This window comes from Callithrix jacchus, chromosome 7 (assembly GCF_049354715.1).
Source record: "Callithrix jacchus isolate 240 chromosome 7, calJac240_pri, whole genome shotgun sequence".
In the NCBI taxonomy this organism is placed as follows: Eukaryota; Metazoa; Chordata; class Mammalia; order Primates; family Cebidae; genus Callithrix; species Callithrix jacchus.
In genome coordinates this window covers 13523280-13542290 of record NC_133508.1, presented here as the reverse complement: position 1 = coordinate 13542290, position 19011 = coordinate 13523280, and the positions used below count along the sequence as shown (strand labels likewise).

The 19011-nt window shown below is 44.4% G+C and overlaps 1 protein-coding gene across 5 annotated transcripts in view; it reads right to left on the bottom strand.

Annotated features, from left to right (window-relative positions):
- The window catches only part of CAMK1D (calcium/calmodulin dependent protein kinase ID), a 456826-nt gene that overhangs the window by 421612 nt on the left and 16203 nt on the right, over positions 1–19011 (bottom strand). Inside the window, exon 1 of one of the 5 annotated variants that reach the window (XM_054258456.2) lies at positions 1–19011. This exon is cut by the window's left edge and continues 41321 nt beyond it; it is cut by the window's right edge and continues 15567 nt beyond it. The exons of the other annotated variants lie outside the window; for them this stretch is intronic. The gene's annotated coding sequence lies outside the window, so the exon portion shown is untranslated. 5 annotated transcript variants of the gene reach the window in all.

The window sequence follows — 19011 nt, the reverse complement described above, 5'->3', positions numbered from 1 at the left end:
TGGAGGGGAAAATAACTTAGAGCCCAAGGCAGTCTCCCAAAATATCAGTGAAGGAGCCACCAGAGGAGAAGATCCCAGAAGCCTCCCGAGAGTCACCTCAAGCTACTCAAAGAAAAGGCAGAGATGCCAGGCTGGCAAGATGCCCACAGAAAGAGGGGATCCCAGGGGAGGAAGGAGCTGAGGCTTCTTCCCTCCCACAGTGGGCTCCATCTGCTCACTCACTGCTGACAGCAACTCAGCATTGGTGGGGCGCCGGCAGGGGCAAAAGGGAAAGGGTTTTCCAGCCCAATCTTTTACAATGAATAAAGCAGTTCAGAACTTACATCCAAAGAGAGAACAGTTAGCATTTACTGAGCAATTATTATGACATAAAGATACACATACAGGCCAGGTGCCGTACCTCATCCCTGTAATCCTAGCATTTTGGGAGGCTGGGGTGGGTGGATCGCTTCAGCTCAGGAGTTCAAGACCAGGCTGAGCAACAGAGCAAGACCCCATTCTACCAGAAAAATATAAAATTAGCCAGGGTTCCAGCTGCTCGGGAGGCTGAAGTGGGAGGGTCGCTTGAGCCTTGGGGGTGGAAATTGCAGTGAGCCGAGACTGCACCACTGCACTCTAGCCTGGGCCAGGGAGCCAGACCCTGTCTCAGAAAAAAAAAAGATATATATATATATAATATATTATATATATATTATATATATATATAAAGATACATATATATACATAATATAACTTTCACTAAGAGTTTACAATGTCTATGTATATATTTTTAACCCAGTGAAAGTTAGCCATTATATATTACACATTTAATGTGTGTGTTCCTGTGCGTGTATGTGTGTGTCAGAGGATGGAAGGTGTCACTCTTCTATGCATAGCAATAACTGTAAAATAAAACATGTAAGGGTAAAGTTATCTTCTTAGTTCTACATTATTATTGTTTTTTATTAAAGTATTAAAACATTACATTGTATGTGAATTTACTTAAAACTTCTTCTTCTGCTAAGTAATGCATGATTATTATAGAATTAGGAAATACAGCAAGGCAAGAGGAGAAAAAGTCATCTGTCATTTCAACACCTTGAGATACTGCTGTTAACATCATGAATGTGCATACACACTTCCAGCCCTCTCCCTATAAATATATCACAAATGTTCTTCCATAAAATTCAGATCATATTATTTAACTAATTTTTTACATTAAGCAGTATATTGTCTGCCCACGTCCTTCAATACATTCTGTATCACAACTTAAGTCTGCAGAGTATCCCATTACATTAATGTGCCACAGTTTATTTTATATTATTAAATTAGTAGTTTCAACTTTTTTGTTTTTTGAGGACAGGATCTGTCAATTTATGGCCTAGGCTGGTGCAGTGGTGCAGTCTCGGCTCACTGCAACCTTCGCCTCCAGGCTTCAAGCAATCCTCCTCCCTCAGCCTCCTGAGTAGCTGGGACTACCGGCACACAGCACCACACCCAACTAATTTTTGTATTTTTTGTAGAGACAGGGTCTCACTATGTTGCCCAGACTGGTCTTGAACTTCTGAGCTCAAGCAATCTGCCCACCTTGGCCTCCCAAAGTGCTGGAATTACACACAGGAGCCACACACTTGAACTTTCAGCTGCTATAGGAAATACTCCATAGATTAATTGATTTTTTTCTTTTTGTAAAAGCTTCACTGAGATACAATCCAGACTTCACCAATTTAAAATGTACAATTCAATGGTTTTTTTGTATAATTACAGAACTGTGCAATCACCATCATAATCAATTTTGGAACACTTTCATCTTTTCTCCCCAAGAAACACTGTACCTTTTCTCAGTCACTTTCCATTACTCTTCAACTATCCTCCAACCCTCAGCCTTAGGCAAACACTAATCTACTTTCTGTGTCTATAGATTTGTCTAAGCTGGATATTTTATATCGATGGAATCACACAATATGTAGCTTTTTTGTGACTGGCTTCTTTGACTTAGCAAAATGTTTTCAAGGTTCAGCCATGAGTTGCAGCATGTATCAACACTTAATTCATTTTTACAACCAAATATGACATCATTGTATGGAGATATACACCTGCTTTTTCTATTCATCCACTGAGAAACATTTAGGTTATTTCTGCTCTTTGGCTACCATCAATAACACTGCTATGAACATTCATATACAGGTTTTTGTATGGACACATATTTTCATTTCTTTTGGATGTATCCGTGGAAGCAGAATGGCTGGCTCATTTAGTAACACCATGTTGAACCTCTTGAGAAACGACTGCTTTCCAAAGCAGCTTCACCATTTTACACGCACACAAGCAGCCTAGGAGAGTTCTAACTTCTGTACACCTTCACCAACACTTGTTATTACCTGTCTTTTTATTACAAATAATCCTGGCAGGTATGAAGTGACATCTGGCTGTGGTTTTGATCTGCATTTCCCTGATAGCTAAAGATGTTGGGCATCTTTTTATGTGTATATGGGCTATTTGTGTACCTTCTTTAGAGAAATGCGAATTGAACACCTTTGCCTTTTTTTTTTTTTTTTTTGAGACAGAGTCTTGCTCTGTCACCCAGGCTAGAGTACAGTGGCATGATCTCGGCTCACTGCAACCTCCGCCTCCCAGGTTCAAGCAATTCTTCTGCCTAAGCCTCCTGAGTAGCTGGGATTACAGGCACCCACCACCATGCCTAGCTAATTTTTTTTTATTTTTAGTAGAGACGGGATTTCACCATCTTGGCCGGGCTGGTCTCAAACTCCTGACCTCATGATCCACCTGCCTCGGCCTCCCAAAGTGCTGGGATTACAGGCATGACCCACCACACCTAGCTTCTTTGGCCCATTTTTAATTGGGTTACCTACTAATTATTGAGTTATAAAAGTTTTTAACATGTTTTAGATTCAAGCCCTTTACAGGTTTTCAAAACACATTTCCCATTCTGTGAGTTGTCTTTTCACTGTCTTGATGGTATCTTTCGATGCACAAGTTTTGATGAAATACAATGTATTTATTTCTGTAGCTTGTGCTTTCAAGGCATAAAAATTCACACCTACGTTTTCTTCTAAGAGTTTTTTAGTTTTAGTTCTTATATTAGGTCATTGATCCATTTTGAGTTAATTTTTATATATAGTATGAGAAAATGGTCCAAAATCATTCTTTTATATATGAATACCTAGTTGCTCCAGCACAATTTTTTAGAAGACTATTCTTTCCTTCACTGAATTATCTTAGTCAAATAAGATAGTCCAAAGAAAATAAACCATAAATGGAGAGCTTATTTCTGGACTCTTAATTCTAGTCCACTGATCTACACACCAGGACCACACTGACTTGATTTCTGTAGCCCTGTAGTAAGTTTTTAAATCAGATTGTGAGTCATCCAACTTTGCTCTTCTTTTTCAAGATTGTTTTGGCTATTTTGGGTTCCCTGTGTTTCCACACGAATTTCAGGAATCAGCTTCTCAGTTTTCGCAGAAAGGGCAAGCTGGGATTTTGACAGGTAGTGTTTAATCTATAGATCGATTTGGGGAGTTTTGCTATCTTCACAACAGTAAGTCTTCCCATCCATAGACACAGGATGCCTTTCCATTTATTTCAGTCTTCATTAATTTCTTTCAGTGACATTTTGTAGTTTGCAATGTACAAGCATTAAACTTCTTTGGTCAAATTTTCTCCTAAATATCTTATTCTTATTGATAATACTATAAGTGGGATTGTTCTCTTAATTTCTTTTTTATTTTTCCTGGCTAGCATATACATATATAATGAATTTTTGTATATTGATCTTGTATCTTACAGCCTTGATGAACTCATTTATTAAATGAAATAGTTATCTGGGTGATTCCTTAGGATTGTCTCTCTACAGGAGCATCTTACCTGCAATTAGAGATAGCTTCACTCCTTCCTCTACAATCTAGATGCTTTTATTTCACTTTCTAACTACCCTGGCTAGAACTTCCACCACAAAACTGAATGTGGGCAGTGAGAGTAGACATTCTTGCATTGCTGCTGATGTTGGGCTAAAGCATTCATTCTTTCTCCATTAAGTATAATTTTAGCTCTGTGAATAAACTTTTTTTAACTGTTTGTAGAAAAAGTTATTTTGCGGTGGCTCACGCCTGTAATCCCAGCACTTTGGGAGGCCAAGGCAGATGTAGTAAAAGGGCAGGAGTTCGAGACGAGCCTGACCAACGTGGTGAAACTCCGTCTCTACTAAAAATACGAAAATTAGCTGGGCAAAGTGGCACGCACCTGTAATCCCAGCTACTCGGGAGGCTGAGGCAAGAAGAGAATCACTTGAATCCGGGAGGCAAAGGTTGCCGTGAGCTGAGATCATGCCACTGCACTCCAGCCTGGGTGACAGAGCCAGACTCTGTCTCTAAATAAATAAATAAATAAATAATAAAAGATTATTTTGGTGTTACATCCATTCATAACTGGATCTAAGTATACCGATTTCCCAATACACCACTTCCTTAATATTTAGTTATCTTACAGATTTTCAACATTCTTTATGCTTGTACTAGGTAAGAAGGACAGTAACACGCTCAAGTAATTCTGAAGTTCAAGAAGACTTGAAATGGGCAGATTTAATAAAACCCAGGGTCTTTGGTGAAACAAACACTTGCTAAAGTCCAAGCAATGGACATTAATGTCAATTTGACAGTTCCCCGGGTTGCAAGTCACTCAGTTCACTGCTGAAATAAAGGCTTTATGCTGAGCGCATTCCAAAATTCTGTATCAGTTTTCCGGCTTCGACATTCCGAGTTCTCATTCTGCTGCTCACCAAAATTAGTTCCACCACAAAAAGCTCTTTACAGTAACAAAAAAAAAATTGGAAAGATCTACTCTAATAGTATTTAAATATATAAATCCTAAAACAAAGAGGGATTTGACACTTAGCTAACTTATTCAGTTCCAAATACTTCAGATAAAAAACTATACTCTGAAACCTGGCTTATGTGGTTTGATGCCCTAAATAAATTCCATTAGAGCAACAGTTTGCTCTAGAATACAGACAGAAAAGTGCAGTGGAAATATGTGGGCTTGGAAAGACCTGGCTTCAAATCCCAGATCTGTCCATTACTAGCTGTGTTTCCTCGGACAAGTTACTTCTCCTCCATGTGCCAACTGTAAAACAAGCAAACCAACAAAAACATCGCTACCTTGCGGGGATGCTGTAAAGATTTAAATGACGCCGGCTGGGTGCAATGGCTCACACCCATAACCCCAGCATTTTGGGAGGCCGAGGTGGGTAGATCACCTGAGGTCAAAAAAAAAAAAATCAAAATTAAAATAAATGACACATTTAATCAAAGTGCTTGGAAGGAACACAGAAAGTGCTATTATTACTCGAAGTCATAGTATATTTTTTAACTATTCAGGAAATTGAGTAGCCCATACTAATTCCTGGTTTTTGTTTTCTGCTTTTTTCTTGAGACAGAGTCTCGGTCTGACACCCAGGCTGGAGGGCAGTGCTTCAATCTCCACTCACTGCAACCTTCGCCTCCCAGGCTCAGGCAATTCTCCCACCTCAGCCTCCCAAGCAGCTGGGACTACAGGCTCACACCACCATGCCTGGCTAATTTTTGTATTTTTAATAGAGACGGGGTTTCACCATATTAGTCAGGCTGGTCTTGAACTCCTGACCTCGTGATCCACCCACCTTGGCCTCCCAAAGTGCTGGAATTACAGGCGTGAGCCAGGACACCCAGCCCATAATTTCTGGATTTTAAACTTTTTTTTTTTTTTAGACAAAGTCTCCCTCTGTCACCCAGGCTGGAGTACAGTGGCACAATCTTGGCTCTCTGCAACCTCTGCCTCCCAAGTTCAAGTGATTCTCCTGCCTCAGCCTCCTGAAATAGGATACAGGCACCCACAACCACACCTAGCTAATTTTTGTATTTTTAGTAGAGATGGGGTTTCACCATGTTGGCCAGGCTGATCTGGAACTCCTGACCTCAGGTGAGCCGCCCACCTTGGCCTCCCAAAGTGCTGAGATTACAGGTGTGAGCCACCGTGCCCAACCTGGTTTTTAAACTTTTATGACTAAAATCTTTCTAAACAGTATTAGCATTTTTATGTCCAGGTATGATAGTAAACAGACTATTGCACCTTTTATTTTTTGTGTTTTTAATATGAAGAGAAAGTAGCATTTCTGAGCATTTCATGTGAAAGATCCTATGTAAGTTACTGAAAGGTGAGGCAGGCTCACCCACAAGCAGCTTTTCATCTAGTATAAGCCAGTGTGATGCATACCACAAGGATTTCACATGCATTACATTACAAGATATGACAGAGATAAAAACTGCCCACGGACTGCCTATACAGTGAGAAGCTAGGCACACATTCCAAAACATGCTTTTCATCAATATATTCCAAATATGAGCTCATGCAATTGTTGTTCAACTGTTCTCTCTAAAAGGTGATACAGTAAGTCCTCAATGTCCAATAAGTTCTTGGAAATTGTAAGCAAAATGACATACTCGAATATCATCATTTGGTTCCACGTCATTCCATTTTAACACTGATGAAAAAACACAAAAAATTTGGTTTTGTTTATGTGATGTTGCTTAAAGTCACAGTTTCCAAGGAGAATGGGCTGGTGTGGAAAAACCCACACAACGTCAGAAGTGCCATGAGTATTTAGAGAGACAGTTTTTCTTCTTTTGAAAGGTTTTACTCTTGTTTTATATTCCCAAGTCACTGAAAGGCCATGTCTCTACTCTGAAAACTCATCAGGCAACAGCACGGTCGCAGGCACCATTTCTACCAATCAAACATGCCCCTAGTACCAGCTAATTGGCACATCTGGGATCACCCAATTAGCAAGAAGATGAACACCGACCAGACCTGACTGCTTCTGTATGCCACACCACAGCCGTCAGAGAGCTCAGACTGCCTCACCGATTCTCAGCGGCTGGCACTGTCATCTTAGGAAAACTTGAGAATTGGTGGAGCGCGCTGGCTCAAGCCTGTAATCCCAGCCCTTTGGGAGGCCGAGGCGGGCAGATCACTTAAGGTCAGACCAGCCTGGCCAACAAAGTGAAACCCCATCTCTCCTAAAAATCCAAAAATCAGCAGGGCATGGTGGAGTACCCCTGTAATCCCAGCTACTCAGGAAGCTGAGGAGGCAGAGGTTGTAGTGGGCCAAGATTGTAGTGTGCCCATGCACTCCAGCCTGGGCGACTGAGGGAGACTCCATCTCAAAAAAAAAGAAAGCATAATTTTCTAGTCCTTCCTACATTTTTTAAGAACTGCTACCCAAGGTTACTCCTTGCAGGATTCAGAAGCAATCACTCAAGTCAAGCTGTGACCACCCCAGGAAGGGAACAGCATTTATTCTACAACTTTCTAAGGTGCGGGTCCATTGTCAGTGCTTACTGTAGATACAAAGCTGACCTCCTTTCACTATTATTTTCAAGACACAACCAGTGCTTCTTTTCATTCCTACTTCCTTTTTTATTTCCAATAAAGAAAAAAGGCAGGCTTCCAACTAAATCAAAATGGAAGTATCCATAAAAAGGCACAAGCGACTTCACACAGGCATACACTTTTCATTGATTTCATCTCAAGCTCAAACCATTCATTTTAACTCAAAAACAACCTGACAAATGACCAACTAGCCAACTGAAGCATTATTAAATATGTGAGCCTTAAATTAGTGAGAAATGCTCTTAAACACGTATTGACTGGGGGACATCATGGTAAGAAAAATCTTCCCTTTTTTCTGGGCAATAATCACATGGAAAACCAAAGTGCCATTATGTTTTCCACTCCATAAAAGGGACTGAATAACATTACATAAAATAGGCTTTAAGTGTGACGGATTCCTTATAGCCCAAAAACCTTTACTCTCATACAAAAATTAGCCAGGCATGGTGGCACATGCCTGCGGTCCCAGCTACTCGGGAGGCTGAGGCGGAAGAATCACTTGAACCCAGGAGGCGGAGGTTGCAGTGAGCCGAGATTGTGCCACTGCACTCCAGCCTGGCAACGGAGCAAGATTCCATCTAAAACAAAAAAAAAAAGGAAAAAAAAAAAGAAATGCCCCCTCACACCTGGATAGAGATGGCACACAAAAAAACTTTTCCAAGTCTCCAGGAAACTTTAGTGCTCCATAAACTTTTTAAACCACTAACACTAAGAAAATGTTAGTCACCAAAATGCCTTTGATATTAGGCTAAAAGAGTAGAGAAGAAAGTTTTATAATTGAAAGGGAATGGGATCAGCTATCTGATTTGTGAAACCCAGTGTGAAATGAAAACGGGGTTACTCTTGTTCTAATAAAGAAATACTAAGGGGCCAGTCACAGTGGTTTGTGCCTATAATCCCAACACTTTGAGAGGCCAAGGCCAGGAGTTCAAGACTAGCCTGGGCAATATAGCGATACCCAGTTAGTACCAAAAAAAAAAATTTTGTTTGCCAAGTGTGGCGGTGGGCACCTGTAGTTTGCCAAGTGTGGTGGTGTGCACCTGTAGTTTACCAAGTGTGGTGGTGTGCACCTGTAGTCCCAGCTACACAGGAGGCTAAGTCAGGAGGATCACCTGAGCACAGGAGTTGGAGGCTGCAGTGAGCTATGATAGCACAATCACACCTGGGCAGTGAAGCAAGACCCTGCCTCTAAATTATATATATACATACACACACATACCAAAAAGTACTAAGGGTTTTAAGACAGAGAGAGCAGTGCATCAGATGAATCATGAAGCCTTTTGCCCATGGGACCCTGGGCAACCATGCAGGGTGAACGCCCATGAGGCTGGCCCCGGAAGGAATTGGTGTCTAGGCCCCAGAGGTCACACTGGACTCCAGAGGAACGCGGCCTCGCAGCCTGTGAGGTGGCCTGTGAGCTCGGCTGCATGCCCGGGGCACCTTCTCTGGCATTAACCATGTGCAAAATCAGAACCTCAAACTAGAATGTTCAACAGTTTGGCTCCTAATACCTTTGGATGTTAACCTAATACGAGATAGAGTTTAAACTCCTTCTGATTGCTATGAAATTGCCTGTGACAACATGAAAAGGTCATCTTGCATCTAAATCACAAGAGCCACAGAGATTTCCAAACATACCCTAAATAGAAGCAATCAGCAACTTTGCATATCACCCCAGACAATCTTTCTTAATAGACTGGGTGTTCGAGATTTTTAATTTTCCCATTTGCGATCTCCTGGTGTTTTCCAATTATTAAAAATAGAAAGAAACCACTTAAAGTGCATTCCTGTATGGTGGCTCCTTTATTACACAGCTTATTTATAAAGACTTCTTAAAACTCCTCAATAACATTATAATACATTGTAACAAGAAAAGAAAAATCATTATTTTAGTGCAACAAGGACAACCACAAAAACAAAATCTCTTCAGTAGTGAAAGAGCAACAAGCTTCAAGTCCAAGAATATCTCTTCTGCCCGGGCGCGGTGGCTCACGCCTGTAATCCCAGCACTTTGGGAGGCCGAAGTGGGTGGATCACAAGGTCAGGAGATCGAGACCAGCCTGGCCAACATGGTGAAACCCCATCTCTACCAAAAACATAAAAATGAGCTGGGCATGGTGGCGCAGCCTGTAATCCCAGCTACTAAGGAGGCTGAGGCAGGAGAATCACTTGAACCCAGGAGGCAGAGGTTGCATTGAGCCGAGATTGTGCCCACTGCACTCCAGCCTGGGTGACAGAGTGAGACTCCGTCTCAAAAACTAAAAAAAAAAAAAGGAAGAAAGAATATCTGTTCTGCTCCCTCATCTGCATAAGTGACCAGGACAACATCCACTCATACAAGAGGACAAGGACAGAAATAGTCTACACATTGTAGCCATTTGAAAAAATAAAGCAGACCTGGTCTGAATTTCTGGATATCTGACTGAATTTTCCATGACCTTTTGCCAATGGATACCTAAATTATAAAGACGGTACACTCTTTTTTTAAGTTCCAGAGAATACCACGTTTTGTTTGCCAGAACCCTGGGAGGAACACTATGTGTTTTTTGTTTGTTTTGTTTTCTTTTGTTTGCCAACAGCCTGATTCAAAATCTCAGGGTTCTCTGGATGTTTCAAAAATTATCTTTTTCATTTGCCAGGAAAGAAAGAGCCATGCAATAACAAAATGAGTGGCTGACCTAGAAACGTGGTCACGAAGCCCAGGCGCAGTGGCTCACACCTGTAATCCCAGCACTTGGGAGGCCAAGGCGGGAGGATCACCTGAGGTCAGGAGTTTGTGACCAGCCTGGCCAATATTGTGCAACCCCGTCTCTACTAAAAATACAAAAATGAGCTGGGCATGGTGGCAGGCGCCTGTAATACCTGCTACTCGGGAGGTTGAGGCAGGATGATCACTTGAACCTGGGAGGCAGAGGTTGCAGTGAGCTGAGACCATGCCACCGCACTCCAGACAGTGACAGAGCAAGACTCTGTCTCAAAAAAAAAATGGTGACTAAGCCTGTTCCTCTCTCAGCACAGAGGTTTCTCAGGAGTGTGAATCAGGTGGGAGAATCCAGACCCCCGAATCCTCACCTGCAGAAGCCTATTAGAATTTCCAGCTCCAGCTTCCAGACAAGGCCTGCACAGGGCCTCAGGAGAAGTGAGACAGGAGTCACAGCTCTGGCGACTCAATAAGAAACTAATAAGGACTCTTCACACTATCACATGAGGGTCCCCCTGGCAGCACTCCGTGGACCAGTGGCTGGTGGTGGACCTCCCCTAGAGGAGGTTCAAAGACCGGCCCCGGAGGAGGTTCAAAGCCGGCTCTGAAAACGTCTGTTCCATCTCAGTCAGGACAGCCTTCCGGAAGCTTCTTCACACAGCTCTAGGTTCAAATCCCGGCCCTGTGAGTTATTCTTTTAGTAATGTGGCCAGTCTGTTCTCCTCATCTGCCAAATAGTACTTAAGCCACAGGAATGCTGACTGGGTAAAGGACCCAACAAGTCTCTAAGGAAGTACCCAGTGCCAAGGAGAAATCCAAACACCATAGCCATGTTATTCATTCATTCATTCATTCATTCATTCATTCATCCATTCATTTAGAGTCTCCTTCTGTTGCCCAGGCTGGAATGCAGTGGTATGATGTCAGCTGATTGCAATCTTCCACCTCCCAGATTCAAGTCATTCTCCTGCCTCAGCCTCAGGAGTAGCTGGGACTTCAGAAGCCTACCGTCACACCTAGCTGACTTCTGTATTTTTAGTAGAGACGTGGTTTCACTATGTTGGCCAGGCTGGTCTCGAACTCCTGGCCTCAAATGATCCGCCCACCTCAGCCTTCCAAAGTGCTGAGATTACAGGCATGGGCCACTGTGCACAGCTGCATGCTCTGATTTTGGAGAAATCAGCATACGGACCAAAAATCATAAAACTGCAAAGGGGAACAATCTATACGGGTAAAAAATGAAAATCGCCAGCCAGGCACAGTGGCTCACACCTATAATCCCAGCACTTTGGGAGACCAAGGCAGGCAGATCATGAGGTCAAGAGATCGAGACTATCCTAGCTGACATGGTGAAACCCAGTCTCTCCTAAAAAAATACAAAAACATTAGCCAGGTGTGGTGATGTGCGCTTGGAGTCCCAGCTACTTGGGAGCCTGAGGTGGAAGAATCACTTGAACCAGGAGGTGGAGATTGTAGTGAGCCGAGATTGCACCACTGCACTCCAGCCTGAGACTTCGTCTCAATAAAAAAAGAAAATCGCCAAATACACGCTGCTTCCCATAAATAATGTCAAGACCACAACAAGCCATGTTTGAGACGGGAAATCCCAACAAGGAAGTAATAGAGTAATGGCATTCAGCAGGATACCCCAGGACACAGCCCACCTGGGATACCCAATGAATGGAAGGACAGAAGAAGCCAAATGTCATTTATGTTCAGCTTTGGGCCATTACTGGGCGAGAGTCTTTTTTGGAGTAGCCGCAGCACTAAAGCAGGATCCTAATGGCAGTTCCCTGACAACTCACCCTTTCCCAAGCACAGCAAGGCGGTATCCAAGGAAAAGGTCCTATAAACAGGCAAGGGGGAGGCAGGGCAACGCCCCGCAGATTAGACACTCACTGCAGCTAATCCACGCACACAGTGAGCAACCCTCACATGGAAGACGGGGATGATTTACAGAGACAAAATCCAGAGGAAGAAAGTAGAGGGGGAATGTTCTCAAGAACTTATCAGTAACAAAAACATTTAGAAAAGCAGGCTCTCTAAACCACTGTGGAGACAATTCCGTTACTCGGGATTTTAAAACAGAACCAAATAAACTCACCATCCATTACTCAGCGTGTGAGGTATTTTGGAAAATCATGTGAAAGAGATCACATGCAAGAAAGTGTCCCCTGCTCTCAAGAAGCTTTCAGCTGCATCAGAGGAAATTCTCCCAAGAGCAAAACACATCAGACACAGTGAGTGGCTCACGCCTATAACCCCAGCACTTTGGGAGGCCAAGGTGGGAGGATCACTTGAGGCCAGGAGTTTGAGACCAGCCTGGGCAACATTGTGAGAGTCCCCATCTCCAAAAAATTATTTCTAAAAATAGAAAAATATAGGAAAATTGACGCTCAAGAGTATGAGTTGAAAACTGAAAGAATAAAGGCAGAGAGGGCCAGGCGCAGTGGCTCACGCCTGTAATCCCAGCACTTTGGGAGGCCGAGGCAGGCAGATCACCTGAGGTCACAAGTCACAGACCAGCCTGACCAATGTGGAGAAAGCCCATCTCTACTAAAAATACAAAAATCAGCTGGGCATGGTGGCAGGCGCCTGCAATCCCAGCTACTCAGGAGGCTAAGGTAGGAGAATTGCTTGAACCCAGGAGGCAGAGGTTGCAGTGAGCCAAGATCGCACCACTGCACTCCAGCCAGATTATAGAACCAGACTCTGCCTCAAAACACACACACACACAAACACACACACACACATATACACACACACAATGTAAAAGATTTTTTTAGGCCAGGTGCAGTAGCTCACGTCTGTAATCCCAGCACTTTGGGAGGCCGAGGCAGGTGGACCATCTGAGGTCAGAGTTCCAGACCAGCGTGGCCAACATGGTGAAACCCCATCTCTACTAAAAATATAAAAATTAGCCGGGCATGGTGGTGCACACCTGTAATCCCAGCTACTCGGGAGGCCAAGGCGGAGGTCACAGTGAGCCAAGATCACACCACTGCCTGGCACCATAGTGAGGCTCCACTTCAAAAAAGGAAAACAAAACACACACACACACACATTAGCCTAGATCAACATAGGATTGGGACCATCAGTATCATCGCCTTCCACCTCCACATCTTGTCGTCCCACTGGAAGGTCCTCAGGGGAAGAGTCACGCACAGAGCTGCCATCTCCTACGATAACAATGATAGCAAAACTGTGTAAAAGATTTTTTAGGCCAAGTGCCTAAAAATCTGGATACCTCCTGGTGGACCTGCCTGAGGCTGTTCTACCGTTGACTGTTTTTATCTAAATAAGTAGAAGGAGTATACTCTAAAGTAACAATAAAAAGTACAGCATAGCAAATACATAAACCAGTAACACGGTCTGTACCTTGTAACACAGAACTATCAAGCATTAGGTACCACACAGTACCTTATAACACGGAACTATCAAGCATTAGGTACCTCACAGTACCTTATAACACGGAACTATCAAGCATTAGGTACCTCACAGTACCTTATAACACGGAACTATCAAGCATTAGGTACCACACAGTACCTTATAACACGGAACTATCAAGCATTAGGTACCAAACAGTACCGTATAACACGGAACTATCAAGCATTAGGTACCACACAGTACCTTATAACACGGAACTATCAAGCATTAGGTACCACACAGTACCTTATAACACGGAACTATCAAGCATTAGGTACCACACAGTACCTTATAACACGGAACTATCAAGCATTAGGTACCACACAGTACCTTATAACACGGAACTATCAAGCATTAGGTACCACACAGTACCTTATAACACGGAACTATCAAGCATTAGGTACCACACAGTACCTTATAACACGGAACTATCAAGCATTAGGTACCACACAGTACCTTATAACACGGAACTATCAAGCATTAGGTACCACACAGTACCTTATAACACGGAACTATCAAGCATTAGGTACCACACAGTACCTTATAACACGGAACTATCAAGCATTAGGTACCACACAGTACCTTATAACACGGAACTATCAAGCATTAGGTACCAAACAGTACCTTATAACACGGAACTATCAAGCATTAGGTACCACACAGTACCTTATAACACGGAACTATCAAGCATTAGGTACCACACAGTACCATGCAGTTGGTATGTTGACCGCAGCATCACCACAAACATGAGTAATGCACGACGTCACACATCATGACAGTGACAAGGCAACAGGAATGTCTCAGCTCCACTATAATCGTCCCGGGACGCCACGGTCACACATGCAGTCCATGTATCGCTGACCATGTTTCAGGTGGCAGTTGCCACAGTATCTAACACCTGGTAAATGCTCAGTAAATATCTGCTATTATGACTATTAAATACTATTAATAAATAATAGAATTAACAATCTTATATTTAATATATTAATAACGTAATGCTTATTTTTTAGACAAAGTCTCACTCTGTTACCCAGACTGGAGTGCAGTGGTGTGATCTCAGCTCACTGCAATCTCCTCCTCCTGGGTTCAAGCCATTCTTCTGCCTCAGGCTCCTGAGTAGCTGGGATTACAGGCACGCACCACCATGCCCAGCTAATATTTGTATTTTTAGTAGAGACAGAGTTTCACCATATTGGCCAAGCTGGTCTTGAACTCCTGACCCCAAGTGATATAACCGCCTCAGCCTCCCAAAATGCTGGAATTACAAGCGTGGGCCACCACACCTGACCAACCACGCCCAACCAATACATAGTTTTAATAATGCTATTTAACTATATTATTAAAATTACATATTCCTTTATCTTACAGAGGCCAGCATCCTATTTGGCACACAGCAGCTCATTATACACTCATTGAGCAATGCTATCTAATTTCTGACTTCTGGAACTTTCTTAGGCAACAGCCCAGCTGTCCCTGAGCCCCAGCCCCAGTGAGGTAACCTTCTACCACTGCGCAGTCACACTGAACTGGAATGACATGTTTTACTGTCTCCCTAAAACGCTCCCTCAGGGCAAGAACCATGTTTTGTTCACCAGGACTGAGTGCCTGGCATGGAGGGGACTCAACCCATCCTATCTGATGGTTTGGTTTTGGGTTTTGTTGTCCTGTCCTGTCCTGTCCTGTAGCTGTGGGATCTGTCTCTCAGTTCTCCAAAGTCCTGGCTGGATGCAGTGGCTCATGCCTGTAATTCCAGAACTTTAAGAAGCCAAGGTGGACTTTACCTCACTTGAGGTCAGGAGTTCAAGACCATCCTGGCCAACATGGTGAAGCTTCCTCTCTACTAAAAATAAAAACTATACCTGGCATGGTGGCGTGCACCTGTAATCCCCACTACTCGGGAGCCTGAGGCAGGAGAATCACTTGAAGCTAGGAGGCAGAGGTTGCAGTGAGCTGAGCTCACATCACTGCACTCCAGCCTGGGTGACAGAGTGAAGCTCCATCTCAAAAAAAAAGAGAATTCCTATGAGGGGACAGCCACCACTGACAGCAGGAGGAGGGGTCAATGTCCTAAAGAGGCCACCATGACCTTTTATGACACTACCTAGGTGTCTAACCAGCCAAGGCAGGGCCACCACATGAAGCAGGCAGAGCCCCTCCCTCACCTAGGCCACCTGCACAACAGACGTGGCAGCAAGATCAGTGCCCCCAACAGGAAGACAAATCCCATTCTTCTTCCCATGAGCTTCCACAGAGACCATCAGAATCACCACGATCAGGCTGAATGTGGCAGCCCACTCCTGTAATCCCAGCACTTTGGGAGGCCAAGGCAGGAGGACAGCTTGAAGCCAGGAGTTCCAGTCCAGCCTAGACAACAAAGAGAGAACCCATCTCTACAAAAAATAATAATAATTAAAAAAACAATAGCCAGGCAAGGTGGCATACACCTATAGTCCCAGCTACTAGGGAGGTTGAGGCAGGAGGATGGCTTCATCACCTAGGAAGTCGAGGCTGCAATGAGCTACCACCACACCACTGTGCTCCAGCCTGGGTGACAGAGCAAGACCTAGTCTCAAAAAAAAAAAAAAAAAAGAATCACAGAGCTCACAGAGACAGAAATACTAGTCTCTCACAATTTCTCACAGTGAGCCTTCAAAACTGTTCACGGAATGAACAAACAAACAGACGAATGAATGAATGCTATGACTCTGGCTGACTTTACCCGCCTCTGACCTCCTCTTTGGCACAATCAACATGACTGCCACCCTTTAATTCTAGTCCAACCCTTTGTGATTTCAAGTTCTCTCTCCCATCTCTTTCTCCAGGCTCACTCCTACAAAAGATAAATTCCTTCCCAATGATGTATACATTGCTAGGAGTGCCTAATATTTTATACTTCAGAAAATGCTGTAGGCCGAAGGAATAAAATCTGTAATGGTATTCCTGAAGGTGTCACAGAGAGGTCTTTCCTCGGGAGTTAACACATGATGGGGTGTAACGCCTACCTGCCTAAAAAATTAAAATCAATGCCCTTTCATTACAGGTCACCTGTAATCTGTGACATGTGTTATAACCCTTTTTTTTTTTTTTTTTTTTGAGGCAGGGTCTTACTCAGGCTGGAATGCAGTGGCGTGATTTGGGCCTCCCAAAGTGCTGAGGTTACAGGCATGAGCCTCTGTGCCCAACCTGTAATCATTATTATTCTTGTTATTGCAACAAAACCTCACAACAAGCTAGATCCGCCCGCCTCGGCCTCCCAAAGCACTGGGATTGCAAGCGTGAGCCGCCACACCCAGACACAAACATGTATTAAACACAAAGATATCCCACCCGAGGGAGGCACTGCCTGTGTGTGAGGCCGGCTCTGCTGGGGCCTGGGAAAGCCTCTACGTAGCCACAGCACAGGATAATCCTAAGTCAGGTCTTTGCAGAGACCCTGTGGGGATCGGAGGCGCCTGTCCTCTGCTCTCTGCTGCCTGAATTGGTTCCCTGTCACCTACTTAGGGACACATGGCCTGGATCCTCAGCAGGCAGGGGGAAGGCAAGCAGAGGAGCAAGGGCACCAACTGCCCACAGCTCCTACTTCCTCAGGAGCCAGACACATTCTCGAGAACTCCTTTTGCATCCACAAAGCAAGTAACAAAGGAATAGAGACACAATGGCTGAGGCCACCCAACCTCCAGCGCCGACTACGTCTTCTCTGCTAACCAGCCCTCTGTTGGTGCTCTGTCATGACTCCTCCTAATGACCGCAGTGCACATCCTTTTCCATAACACAACAGGAAGATGACATGGCCAAAGCCCAGGCCTGGAGGTGACGGAGATTAACTGTGGGTCCCGGGCCATTCACGTCATCTCAATACACCTGTTTCACAGAGAGCTAGTCTAGCTGATCATCTAAGTTACAAAGACCTCACTTCTTTTTGAGACAGAGACTTGCTCTGTCACCCAAGCTGGAGCAATCTAGGTTCACTGCAATCTCCACCTCCTGGGTTCAAGCAATTCTCCTGCCTCAGCCTCCCAAGTAGCTGGGATTCCAGGCACCCGCCACCATGCCCCGCTAATTTTTGTATTTTTTAGTAGAGACGAAGTTTCACCATGTTGGCCAGGCTGGTCTCGAACTCCTAACCTCAAGTGATCTGCCTGCCTCAACCTCCCAAATTCTGGGATTACAATCGTGAGCCACCACGCCTGGCCCCAAAGACCTCACCTTCTAAGCCAAGGAGTCCCCAGCCCCCAGGTCATGAACCAGTACCAGACTGTGGCCTGCTAGGAACTGGGCTGCAGAACAGGAGGTGAACAGCTGGCAACCAAGCAAAGCTTCATCTGTAGATGCCCCATCACCCGCATCACTGCCTGAGCTCCGCCTCCTGTCTAGTCAGCAGTGGCATTAGATTCTCATCAGAACACAAGCCCCACTGTGAACTGCGCTGCAAGGGATCTAGGTGGCCCGCTCCTTATGAGAATCTAATGCCCGATGATCCATCACTGTCTACCACCACCCCCAGGCGGGACCGTCCAGTTGCTGGAAAACAAGCTCAGGGCTCCCACTGATTCCACATTATGTCGAGTTGTAGAATTATTTCATTAGATGTTACAATGTAATAACACTAGAAATAAAGTGAAGAACAAACACAACGCGCTTGAATCAGGACGAAACCATCCCCTCCCCCCGGTTCACGGAAAAACTGTCTTCCTCGAAACTGGTCCCTGGTCCCTGAGAACCGCTGTTCTAACCTCAAGAACTTCCAAAGACTGCATTCTGAAGAGGGGCTGGCTTCAAGTTTTGGGGCATCTGCAGCTTAGCAGAAGGCAGGACTGTGCGTGTAACAGTATTTATTTTATGTCACGAAGCAACACAGAAGCTGGCTTCCTGTCTCTTACCCTAAGCAGGGAGCGTCAGCCACACTGGGATATGAATATTTTTTATCTCCTTTTTCTCACAAGTATAATTAGCTCGCTGGAAGTGTGTGGAGTCGGGTCTCATCTTGGCGGCAGGAACTGTCCCACTGCTGATTCTGGGGATGTGTTTAGAAGTGGTCATGAGGATAGATAGATGGTGACCGTGAGAAGAAGCCAAGCAATGCCATCACCACCACCATCACTGCCAAGCTACACAAAAATACTGACACACTACATCCGACATCCACAGAGCTCACAAAGACTACAGCTTACAGGGGTCAAAGCCACCGCTATATCCACAGCCAATTCTCAACAGGTTCACAGTGATTCAGGCACACCCCCTGCATACTGAAATACCTCGAGTTAGTGCAGAACCACACCCCCCCCAGGCCACAGGTCTAACCCCACCCCTAATCTCTGGGGTTTCTCCCAAGATCTCCCCCCAGTGCCCCAGAAGGACTCAATGCCCAGGATCCATCCAGCCAATGACTGACTCTTTTTTTATTCTTTTTTAAGACACAGTCTTGCTCTGTCACCCAGACTGGAGTACAGTCACGCAGT